The sequence below is a fragment of the Sarcophilus harrisii genome, chromosome 4 (genome assembly GCF_902635505.1).
Source record: "Sarcophilus harrisii chromosome 4, mSarHar1.11, whole genome shotgun sequence".
In the NCBI taxonomy this organism is placed as follows: Eukaryota; Metazoa; Chordata; class Mammalia; order Dasyuromorphia; family Dasyuridae; genus Sarcophilus; species Sarcophilus harrisii.
The window spans coordinates 399,533,405-399,546,959 of record NC_045429.1 but is presented as its reverse complement, the minus strand read 5'-3'; positions in this window follow the sequence as shown (position 1 = coordinate 399,546,959).

The following is a 13,555-nucleotide window of genomic DNA, read 5'->3' as shown; positions in this document are numbered from 1 at the left end:
TCTATTTCTTCTCTTTCTTTGTCTCTATTTGTTTTCCTCTCTCTTTGTCCTTTTTTTCTTCTTCTCTCTTCTTCTTCCTTTATCTCTCTTTTTTCTGTCTGTCTCTCTGTCTCTATCTCTGTCTCTCTCTGACTCTTTGTCTCTTTGTGTGTCTCTATGCCTCTTGGTTTTTTCTTTCTGAATCTTTCCATCTCTTTGTCTTTTGGTTTCTGTCTCTATCTCTGTCTCTCTCTTTCTGTCTCTCTTCATCTCTTTCCATCTGTCTGTCTCTGTCTTTCTGTCTCTGTCTCTAAACACACACACACACATATATTTATACATCCCTTTGATGATATACCTTATGTCCTGGTCTATATAATGATAGAGAAATAGTTGAATTATTTTCCTGCTATTTTTGCATTGAGTAAAGTGTCAACTGTCTAATATCTTTAATGCTATTTTACTTTTTTCAAATACATGCAAAGATAGTTTTCAATATTCACCTTTGCAAAACTTTGTCTTCCCAATTTTTTCCTTCTCTCACTCCCTACTCACTTCCCAAGACAGTAAGCAATCCAATATAGGACATGTGCAATTTGTCCAAACATATTTCCATATTTGTCATGCTATACAAGAAAAATGAGATTAAAAGGGGGAAAAAAGACACAAGAAAGGAAAAAAAAAACCAAGCAAACAAAATAACAAAAAAGTGAAAATACTATGCTTTGATCCACATTTAGTCCCCCATAATTCTCTCTTTGGATGTGGATGACTCTCCATCCCAAGTCCATTGGAATTGCCTTGAATCACCTCATTGTTGCCTATTGTTTAATGTTAATGGAATTTACTAACCAAGATTGTCATTATTTTATAATGTCTGACTCTTGACATTGTAGATGGCGTGCCAATGCTGTCTTTGATGTTTTCTTGATAGAGGTACCGGTGTGGTTTGCGATTTCCTTCTCCAGTAAATTAAAACACAGATCAAATGAATTTGTTCAGGATCACATAACTAGTGTCTGAGGCTGAATTTGAACTCAGATCTTCCTGACTCCATTTCCAGTGTTATATCCACTGAACCATCTAGCTGCTTTCTATAGGCAAGATGGGATTTGCAAATAAATTATGTGGTCCTGAAATTTAGGATCATTGTATTTTCAAGTTGAAACTTGGAGGTCATTTATAGTTGAAGCAACTGAGTTCCAGAGAAATTAAATAAGTTCATACAGCTACCTAGTGATAGAAGCTCTGGATTACAGGCTTAGACCTTATTAGTATACAGTCTAGATGGAGAATCAGACAGAAATCTGTCTGTAACTAGATAAATCCTGGGACTTGGAATAAGAAACACTTGAATTCATAACTGCCCTTAGCAACTTCCTAAATTGTGTGATCCTGAATGTCACTTCTATTCATCTGTTTCCTCGTCCATAAAATGGAAATGATACTGCATTTACTCCCCCAACTTCTTGTGAGGATCAAATGATATAGTATTTTTAAAATGCTTATTACATTCGCGCACTTTATAACCATTCATTAAATTCTTATTGATCAACTAGATGAATTGCCTAAAGAACATAGGACAAATTTGATGTCATTTCTAAGTGTTGTGGGACAATTAAACAGACTGTAATTCCCTGAGAGGCAAAGGTATATTTTCCATATTGTCTCTGCATCTTTTGTGCCTGATAAAGTGCCTTCAACACAGTAGACATTATCAAAAGGAATTATATTGAAATAGATGGCTAGAGACTTCTGAGAAGAGGTGAGCTTTGAGAACTGGGGCACCAGTGATTGACAGGAAAAAAAGAGGGCATCATTCTTCGCCTTTGACAAGATCCCAGTCTGCCTTGTGATGACAGGTTTATCGTCAACTATATTGTTCTTGCTTTCAGCAGATCTGTGAAAAGGAGAAGCCAGATGCTTATTACACTCAGTTCCTGCAAATAGAATCATTCCCCCAAATGTTGAGTCCATAGGAATGGAGGGCAAAATAGAAAAAAAAATTGCCTCAGAAAGAGAGAATGAACTCAAGCAAAGAAGCAGTGTCATCTGGGTAACAAAAGAGGTAGTGGGTGATTTTCCACAACCCAGAATGGCCAACATTGCTGGAGTTGTTTATGCCTTAAGAAAGAGCAAGCTTTTCTAATGAGTCTCCTGTTGTGTTTTACAAAAGAGCAGGGGGGTCAGCACTAGAATCTTTTCTCAATATTCCACACCTGGAGAAAAGAATCAGTTCACTGTGAGTATGAGAATAAAGAGGAAAATCACCTTCTGTTATCAGCTGTTATTTTTCTACATTTAAACATGCCTGTATTTTCTCTTATGGTTTCACATCTTGTAACCAGTGGATATCTCTTGCAAAGCTGCCTTTCTTTTACTAGAACATCCAAAGAGTCCACAGGAAGATGAAGCCATCTTCTGCAGAGTAGGAATAGTTGTTGGAAAGGATAACTGTTTCTTGTTTTCCTTTCGTTCCTCCATATCATGCCAGTTTTTCTTTTGATTTTATAATCTCTAAAAATAAAAATAGGAAAGCCTCTTATGTGCTTTATTTGGGTCAGTAATCAACTAAATAGAAACCCTCAGTTTACTGAGCTCTCATGGAGTGAATGAGTGAAGTGAGTGAGAATAGGGTGGATTTAACATTGGGTGATTTTGACCTATTAGTTATTACATCTGTCTTCCCAGCTGCTTAAAGTTCAGCTGTCTGTCTCCTTGAGGCAGCAGCTGGGCACTCATGACTAGCTCTACAATTTTCCTCTCTGTCTGAATGTGTTGGATGCAAAATACACAGACCCCAGTGTGTGGGCTTAGTGGGCCAGGAAACTTATTCAGTTGGTCCTTTCTTTGTGACTAGGAAGCCAATCTGTGCCTGCCGCCTACTTCCCTCTCTATGGAGGGAAAGATTCAATGCAAATTTGTAAATCTGGAAAATGGGAGATTCTCAATTTTCCTGTACTAATAAACCAGAGGTCTGTCTCCTTAAAAAAATATTTTTCTACTTCACTCAAGTTTGTATATGACACAGTAATTACTTGAAAAAAAACAGAAACAAATTGAGTTCACTCAGGATATCAGATGGATTTAGGATACTTATTTTAAGAGGCTAAATCTTCAAACAGATTTGGACAGGGAATTTAAAAGATTTGAGCTTACATCTTTCTCTAGACACTAACTAATTACGGGACTCTGGACAAATTATTTAACCTCAATGCCTCAAGGTCTAACACCTATACAATTGAAATAATAGTATCTACCTCAGAGGGTTTATGTGAGTATAAAATTACACATACATACATATTTATATATGTATACATATAATATGTTTAGATATACATCTACATTCATATGGATACATATATGTATATATAATGTGCATTTTAAAACATGTATGTTTCTATAATTTTAAAGTATATAAGAATTGTTATGTTTATATTAATAGTGATTCTCATTTTAAATCCAAACCTGCAGAGATTGGTCATCCTTAATTATATTCACCATCTAGTTTCACCATAGTGAGGCTGCAGCAGTTTTTTCTTTGGTTTGTTAGAAACTACTGGTATTCAAAGAATTCACATTCTTTGGTTTTAAATTTATTATTTTGTTCAATTCCCCTTAATTTAAATATACTGGCACTTGGGGGAGAAGTTTATATGTGTTTCTTTTATTGAAATGGAGCAATTTCGGCATTAGAAAGAATTCAATGAATTCACAGAATCTTAAAGTTGTGAAGGACCTTAGGGATCATCTAGTCTAAACTGCTAACCAAGGTCAATAACTGTAGGCAACATAAAAAGAAAAAAAAACTTTAAGTAGATCTATTTGTAACTTCTGGGAAAAGAAAACTGTTAAATTTTTGTATTTGCTCAAGAGAGAAGGCAAGTTAATCATCTCAAAGTTTTTTGGAGGCCAATTGAATGATGAGCATCTTGAATCCTTGGCTAAATATGACTTGGTGAAATTTTAACATGGGTTCTAGTCCCAGTTTGTTTCTGCCTCTAGTCTTAGGCAAATCTCTCCCCTTGTTTCTTAAATTTAATCTAAAAAACATACATTTATTATCTACCCAAATGCTAGATTGTAGACTACAAAGATGAAAATTAATTCTATTTCTAAAATATTTTAAAGCTTACAAAGTGGTTTCCATTTCCCCATAGTGATAGAGTAAGGTATTAATGTACATATATCATCTTCATTTAATAGATGGGAAAAGTGAGGGACATTCACAGTTATGTAGAGGGATGAGATGATATCATCATTTTCATCATCATCAATATTTACACATGGTGCTTTAAGGTTTGAAAAGTGTTAAATCATTTGATCCTCACAATAACCTTGTGAACTCTGAGATAGAACCAGAGAGAGGGGGCAGATAAAGAGAATGAATGAGGCAAAATGGAGGAAAAAGGAAGAAGAGAGAAAAGAGAGAAGAATGTGATAGAGCTGTGAGATATATTCATGAATGGAGTTAAGGATGGGGACATAGGTATGACTTTGCTGAAAGACTGAGAATGATCTGTATAAATTGTTGGAAGAGAAGTTTGATAATACACTGTCACAAAAACCTAGGGAAGAGAGAATATGCTGCAAGAAAGATCTAAAAGGAAAAAAGACTGAGAAAAGACCATTATAATAAAGAAAAAAATCACCTGTGAACTAATATCTTTTCTTCAGAGAGAATAGTTTCAGTACATGTAATACACACAGAAGCTAGACTCAAAGGAGTTGCAAAGTGAGGAGGAAGTGAGAGATTGGAGGCAACTTGATAGAATAGGGATAGAATTAGGGGACTTGATGCTCAAGTGAATTTTTTATAAGGAGAAGAGCAATCAGGGGATATTTGTGATCAACTAGGAAGGAGCTAGGAGATAAAGAGAGATATAAAATTAGGAAAATAAAAGAAGTGATTCAAAGAATAAACTCCTCGAGGAGACTGAAAAAATGGGATTAAGGATGAAAGCAAAAGGTTGAAAATTTGCTAATAAAAGGCCACATCATACTGAAATATTGTAGCTAAGATAAATGGATTAACTTATGTGATGAGGAGGCAATTCATATATGAAAATGAGAAGAGAAAAATCTTGGGACAGATTAAATCTAATTTTCAGTGAAATGCAAGGTAAAGTCTCTTGAGAATGAAGGAAGAGATGGGTCATATGAAAGGCTTTCAAAAGGCTACTGTAAAGAATATCATACAAGAATCCATCAAGGGAGAGGGAAAGTATTGATATGTAGCAGTAAGGACCCAATTGGTATTGAGGCAGACAAAGTCAACAAGGTTATAACTTCTTCCAGGGGATTTAGCACCACTGAAAGAGTTGAACAGGTAGAAGGTGATGGGACTAGGGTTTGGAACAGAAGATTGGCAATTGAACACAGGGTCAAGGAATTCACTGGTCAGGTATAGTGTAAAGTTAAATGGGTTAACTGGAGTCCAGACTTATTTCATTGTATTTCATCATCCTTAGCTTCAAATGTATAGGCTAGTAAAGGATTGTGACAGGTACAATAAGTACAATACAAATTATGATATTATAAGAACAAAGAAAATATTTTGACAAAATGCTCCAGAAATATTTGATCTGTGAGATCTCACTTTGATTTACGGTTTAGAGTAGAGTCCTCATCTGAAATAATGGGACTAATATTTATTAAAAGATTTTAAATCTAATAAAAAGGCAAGGTAGGATGTTCAAATCATATGAAGCATAAACTTGTAATTATATTTTATTTGAGCATTGATTTGTCAATTACAGAGATTCAATTTTATTTTTGAGTGGAAGAGAAGAGTAGAATGGAAAAGATGGTTTCTTTTTAGTCTCATCAGGCTTCCCTTTCTAATGACCAACTATGAACCAATTTATTCTTCCAGTTGAGGATCCCTGAATGAGATATCAAATTTGCATCCCCTCATCCAATCATTGCAGAAAAGCTATTAGAAGAGCTTGTCCTTCACTGAAGCATGCATGTCCTCTGCAGGGTTCCTGGTTTCTGTCTGGAGAGTCAATTCTATAGCAAGAAATATTAAGCATGAGAAATCTTTTGGACAAGGACTCTGGGAAAGGTCAGATCCATTTTTTTTACTACAAGTTAGAAAGAAGGACATGGCCTTCCATCTTTAAAATAAGATAGGATATCATAAAAAATGTAGTGATTAGTTATAGCTCATTATTTGTTTATAATTTATATTGTTGTATTTTATTTATAATTTTCTTTCATTCAAATTGCTTATATTTCATTTAAGAAGACACTAAGTTTAATCTCTGGGCTCAGTATCTTTTGGTGTAATTTCAAATTCTACTATTTTAATTTACATTATCATTTAAGAGGAGCATAGTTGCTCATTTTGCATTGGAAAAATGTTGTCATGACCTTATTTTCTATCAACCCAGTGCCATTATTTCTACAATAATGAGTGACATTCAATTCTATAAAAATTAAATAAACATTTATCATGTCAACTTTATGATAGCACAAAAGAGAGAGGGTTGAATTTAGAGATACAAATTTCTACCTCTGATACTATCTGTGTGACCCTGAACAAGTCACTTATGATCTAAGTGCTGCCTGACAATATTATAAATCATAAAATATTTGTAGGTTTGCTACAGTATATGGAGTTTCCTTGCTAGGTGTTCACAGTACTAATTAAATCACAGATCTGGATCCATGCTCCAAAAAGTGATGCATTGTATGAGACCAGAATTATAAAGCTATGAAACAAAAGTCTTCTTTCAAGGAGTTTTCCATGTAATGATGAAAAACACAGAGACAAACACAATATAAAGAGTGCTGGATTTGGAGTCTTAGGTCCTGTTATGGGAGCAACCTGCTAGTGGCTGCTGGGGATCTAATTCTGACCAGCAGAATAGATCCCTTCATGTGAGAGGATGATAATGATACAAGAAGATTGAGAGGCAGTTGCATTCTGTGATCTCTCTCCTCTTCCTCCTTGCTTCCTATTTATTTCATTCCCAATTCACAACCAACATCACAATCAACAACAGGGGTGATTTGCAACTCCTTCAAGTGTTATGATTCACAGTCGTGGGGGCTTTTGGAGAATCAACGTGGACCTTCACACTTAGGCGTGGTCCTTAATAGGTCCTGGATTCAAAGTGACTCTTGTTATTTATTACCTATAAATAAATATTACCTATAAAACAAGAGTATTCAGTTAAATGACAGCTAAGATCTTCCAATTTTATCTTTGCAATCCTATGATAAAGCAAATGGTTATAAAGCTTCAAATTATTAAAGACTTTATATTTATATTTATTAAACTTTATAAGTATTGCATCATTTGCTAGAGTTTGTCTATATATTTGTTGTGGGGGATCCTGCTGCCATTAATATGCTATCGCCCTCTTACCTTTATGTCTACTAAAATTTTATGGACATGAAAGTACTCTGGTTTTGCCAACATTGAGTTTGAAGAACTGACAATATCCAAGTAGAAATGATCTAGAAAATTCTGGAGTTAAAAGAGTTTAGCAGAGATGTCAGCTGAAATCTATTCCAAATCATACCTGAAAGCATAACCCTATGACCTACATAACAAAGGATCATTCAGTTGCTGCTGAAACATATCAAATGAGAGGGTCAAGGAAATGAAAGAGCCCCAACAAAATATTGTAGTTCTATCTCTTAATTTTTTTTTACAAGTGAGGAAATTCTTATTCTGGATTCAACTCTGTTAATTACATTAAATTTTAACAGGGGCAAACAGAAATATTGGATTGGAGCTCAATGGAGAGATGACTAGAAGTTTTAGGGTTCACATGCATAGATATAAACTCACCAAAGAAGAACCATAAAGGAAAGACAGAAGGTAGAAGAGAACAGAGTTCTAGTGTGTAACTATTCTTATGAGGAAGAAGGAAAAGAGAAACTAATGAAGAAGCCTGAATTAGATATATAAATGGAGAAAAAGGAAGGAGAGATGTCATAATAGTTAAGGAAATAACATGAAGTGGTAAAATCAAATCCAGAACAAGCAGCTGTAAAAGGAAAAATAAATAGAAAAAAGCAATTAGAGTTGATAATAAAAGCAAATAGAGTTGGTGATAATTCTCAAAATAACATCTTAAAACTTAGAATGGGGCAAGTAGAAGCTAATGGGACATCAAGAATTAATCATATAAATTTAAAAATGAAAAAATGAAAGAAAATATAAAACCCCTCATCAGAAAAACAAATAATCTGGAAAATAGATACAGGGGAGACAATATCAGAATCACTGGACTACCTGAAAGTCATAAGAAAAAAAAAAAGACCTGAGAGAGTAGCTAATGGGTATCACATGAATCTTATTTTCATCAGTATTTGCTCAAAGAGGCCATAATATACGCAGTCAGTTGAATATAGATATCTATCTTATCTGACAGGAAGTATAAGAGGAGATTAAATAGAAGAGGTGGAAAATGAGAGAAAAGATGGCAGATCAGAGGATGTGGTCATCACATCAGAGAATGTGATGGATAAAAGCAAAAAACTGTTGACAAATGGAAACAGTGAAAAGGGAGAGAAGACAAACAGGACAAATAAATCACCAGCATTTCTTTATATTACCAACAAAGCCAATTAAATTTCATTTAAAGCAACTGTAAATGTTATAAAATACTTGGAAATCTACCAGCCAAGACAAATCCAGGAACTATAAGAACACAGTTCCACAAAAAATTTTTTCACAAATAAAGTCAATTTTATGTACTTGGAAATATATCAATTACTCATGAATAGGCCAAGTCAATATAATAAAAAATGATGATTCTGCCCAATTGAAAGTAAACTAATATACTTATTTGGTGCCACATTAAAGTACCAAAAAATTGTAGAGCAAGAAAAAATAACAAGAAAATTCAATTCTTGAACAAACATTCAATAATATCACAGAAATTAATGGGAAAAAAAGAAAGGAAGTTGGCTTAGCAATGCCAAATCTCAAACTATATTATAAAGTAGTAATCATACAACTATTTAATACTGGCTAAAAAATAGTGTGGCAGATCAATGAAATAGTTTAGGTACATGAGACACAGTAGTCAATGACCATAGTAATCTATTGGTTGATAAACCCAAAGACCCCAGATTTGGGGATAAGAACTTACTCTTTGACAAAAACTGCTGGTAAAACTGAAAAACAATACTACACAAACTAGCTATAGATGAGCATCTCACAGTGTATTCTAAGGTAAGATCAAAATGAATGCATTATTTATACATGAAGGGTAATACCATAAACAAATTAGGATTATAAGAATAGCTTACCTGTGAGAGATATTGAGACGGGGAAAATTCATGACCAAATAAGGAGATGTAGAGAATTATAAAATCTAAAATGGATAAGTTTGATTATATTAAATTTGAAAAAAAAATTTATACACACAAAATCAAGGCAGCCAAAAGTAGAGGGAAAGCAAAAAGCTGGAAAACAATCTTTATAGAAAATGTTTCTAATAAATGCTTCATTTCTCAAATACATAGAGAACTGTGTCAAATTTTAAAAAATAACAAGTCATTCCCCAGTTGATAAATGGTCAGAAGATATGAACAGGCAGTTTTCAGATGAAGAAAGCAAATCAACTCTATCTACAGACATATGAAGAAATGCTCTAAGTTACTTTTGATTAGAGAGATGCAAATGAAAAGAACTTTTGAGTTACCACCTTACAACTATTAGATTAGATAATATGACAAAAATAAAGGAAAATGATAAATATTGGAGACACTGTGAAAAGACTAGAACACTAATTTGCTACCAATGGAATTGTAATCTGATCCAACCATTTTAAAGAGCAATTTGGAACTAAGCCCAAAGGACAACCAAATTTGTTTTTTTAATATTAAAATATAAATTAGATACACAATAAGTATACATGATCAAACCATTATTTTGCTGTACAAAAAGAATCAGACTCTGAAATATTGTACAATTAGCTTGTGAAGGAAATCAAAAATGCAGTTGGGCATAAATATAGGGATTGGGAATTCAATGTAATGGTTTTTAGTCATCTCCCAGAGTTCTTTCTCTGGGCGTAGCTGGTTCAGTTCATTACTGCTCCATTGGAAATGATTTGGTTGATCTCATTGCTAAGGATGGCCAGGTCCATCAGAACTGGTCATCATATAGTATTGTTGTTGAAGTATATAATGATCTCCTGGTCCTGCTCATTTCACTCAGCATCAGTTCGTGTAAGTCTCTCCAGGCCTTTCTGAAATCATTCTGTTGGTCATTTCTTACAGAACAATAATATTCCATAATATTCATAAAGCACAATTTATTCAGCCATTCTCCAACTGATGGACATCCACTCAGTTTCCAGTTTCTAGCCACTACAAAGAGGGCTGCCACAAACATTCGTGCACATACAGGTCCCTTTCCCTTCTTTATGATCTCTTTGGGATATAAGCCCAGTAGTAACACTGCTGGATCAAAGGGTATGCACAGTTTGATAACTTTTTGAGCATAGTTCCAAACTACTCTCCAAAATGGACAACCAAACTTGTGTGCCTTTTGATCTAGCTGTACTACTAAGTAAGTAGGAATTAAATGTGCAAAAATATTTATAGCAGCCCTTTTGGGTGGTAAAATATTGGAAATCAAGAGAAGATCCATCTGTTGGGGAATGGCTAAAAAAGCTGTGGTATATGATGTAATGAAATACTATTATGCAATAAGAAATGAAGAACAGGAAGATCTCAGAAAAATCAGAAAAGACTTGTATGAACTAATACAAAGTAAAAGGAGCAGAACCAGGAAAATATTGCACACAATAACAGTCAGATTTTGTGATGATTAACTGTGAATGACTTAGTTTTTTTTTTTTTAGGAACATATGATCCAAGCAAGACAAGTACAAAGAACCTACAAAAGATAATATTATCCACATCCAGTTAAAGAACTGATGGACTCAATGCATATTGAAGCATTTTTTTTTACTACTACATTCTTTTTCATGGTTTTTAGTCTCTTCATCTGTTTTTTTTTCTTTCACAACTATACTTAATATGTAAAGATGTTGTATATGATAGCATATAACCTACATCAAACTGCCTACCATTTTCAGAAGATAAATGGAGGCAGGGAGGGAGAAAAATTTGGAATTCAAAAATCTCATAAAAATGAATCTATACATTGTCTTAACATGTAATTGGGGAAAATATTATTAAAAAACAAAACAAAAGCAAAAAATAGTCTCAAAGTGCATACACACAAATAAAGATAAATCAAGATAAACCTTAGAGAGAACAGTTTGGGCTGGCTGATGGGATTGGAAATCAGATTATAGGGATTTGAAGAGTGAGTAGTAGATAATGAGGAAGTACAGACAAATTTAGACTATTAAAATTTTAGCAAAGAACTAGAAAAGGGATAAGAATATAAGACTATGGAGGGGTGGCAGGGCCTAGAGAATATTTTTTAATTTTAAGTTGGGAAGACTTTCATTTCAAAATGTATTTTATTTTAATTTAAGACTTTTGGAATTTACATTGCATTTATTTCTGAATATCTCTATTTCTCCCCTCCCCCTAAAGTGAACCATCCATTCTTCTTTATGTCTTGTATTTGGCATGAAAATGTTTTTGCAAGAGACTTGATGAAATTAGAGGGCATTTAGCCACTGGCTAGGTAAAAGTCAACATGCCCTTAGTGATCCATAAAAAGGAAGAAATATTTGTTTGAACAACTTCTTGGCAATTTTTAATTTTTAACTTAAGAAACACTAAATAATATGAGCCTTTCCATATGCAAAATAGAAGACAAAAATAGGATTATTTGTGAAACTCAGTCTGCATTATGTACAATTTTCTTTTCCTTTTCAGTACATAATAAATTTAACATGTAACTTTGAAAGATCCTCTGTTTCTGTTCTTTTGTAATTTTCTCTGACCTTCCTTATGCTCTCTTCTGTGTTTTTTTTTTTTATTTAATATCTTTCAATTGCCATTTTTCTTTTTCTTTTCCTGTTTTGGCAACCTTATCTCTAGTCTTCCTCTTTTCAATTCCCTTCCCCAAATTACAATTCCCACAAAAAATAACCCCTTATAAAAAAGCTTTACAAAAATGTACACAGTCAAGTAAAGCAATTTTTCACATTAACTTCATTTAAAACTATAGAGTAAGAAAACCAGAGAAAAAACTAGACTTCTCCTAGTCCAGACTCTTCAAGGAATCTAAGGAAGCAAGAAGAGGTAATGAGTCAAGAGAGGCAGAAAGTATCATCAAAACAAATCAGAATAACACATTGTCAAGACCAACCAAACCCAGTCCACAGCCAGAGAAGAGCCTACCATCATCAAAATAGCACACAGCTTAAGTATAATGTGCCTATTATAATTCCATCTTAACCAGGAAACCAAAAGATATAGTCTTCATTAGTAAATTAAGGCCAGAGACAGTTCTAAGGAATATAATTCCTGGCAGCAGAGAAAAGAGCCAGCAATGGAAAAAGGACTCAGACTTTGAGAGAGAATTGTTTTTCATCACTTGTATATGAAAGTATAGTTCTTTTCCTATTCTGAATCTGCTTTTGTGACTGTATTCTTGTAATGGAGTTATTACCATGGTAGAAGACACAATAGCATCAGAAAAATGGTTAGAATTAAATTGCAGAATCAAATTGAGCTGGGGAAAGTTACTACTAGCAGTAGTAACTATGTCTAGCACAGGGTCTGCAAGATGAGAGGTACAAGTTTCCTTGACTATGTAGTTTTCTGATGATCACTTTAATTAATTGTGGTGTAGTTGTAGGAGAGATGGCTTATAATTAGTATTTACACTACGGCATTTCAGCAGATGCCTTTGATTTAAAGTACTTTTGTACTCTGAATCACTACTAAAGGTAAACATAATACTGGTGACTGCAGAATTATTGTTTTAAAATTGTGCAGTCATAAGAGTATCTTCAACTAAAAAGAGATGTTCCTTAAGGAACTCAGTTTATTACCATTACTTGGTCAATAGCCCAAAGAGGGAATTGCATTGTGGAGATTTCTCTGGCATATATTTAAATATCTTGTGAATTTTTAAGGGCCTAATAAGTAATAATTGGCATTTTAAATTTTCTTTTGTTTTCAGGTTATAATTAGATAGTTTTATTATGTTTCTTTTATAAGTCAGATAGTTTTCTTTATGGCAACTTTGCATAGTTAAATGTTTATGTACCAATGTCTTTATTATTGTGCCTGAATGGATCATTATAGACATTGTCTCTTTAGAATACTTAATGTCTAATGACTCACTTAAAGCACACTGTGGGAGCTCATTCATGTACTTAAAAAAAATCTAACTTTAAGCAGATCTATCTGAACTGCTTGAAATATGGTATGTCAGACAGATTTTATGATATCATGATGCATTTGCCTGGTGACCTAGGTACCTCCAAAATCAACCTCAAATTTTTATTCCTTTTGAGAATCAAAAGGAAAGAAAATTACAGAATCTAAGCGGAAAATAACAAAAACAAGAAGGTATCAGGGTCTCAAAGTGCAAAGAGGTGTTTATAATTGTTAATCCTTTAAGAGGGGTGAAATTCGTCAATGAAAGTTGATGAAATTAAGAAGTTACTAA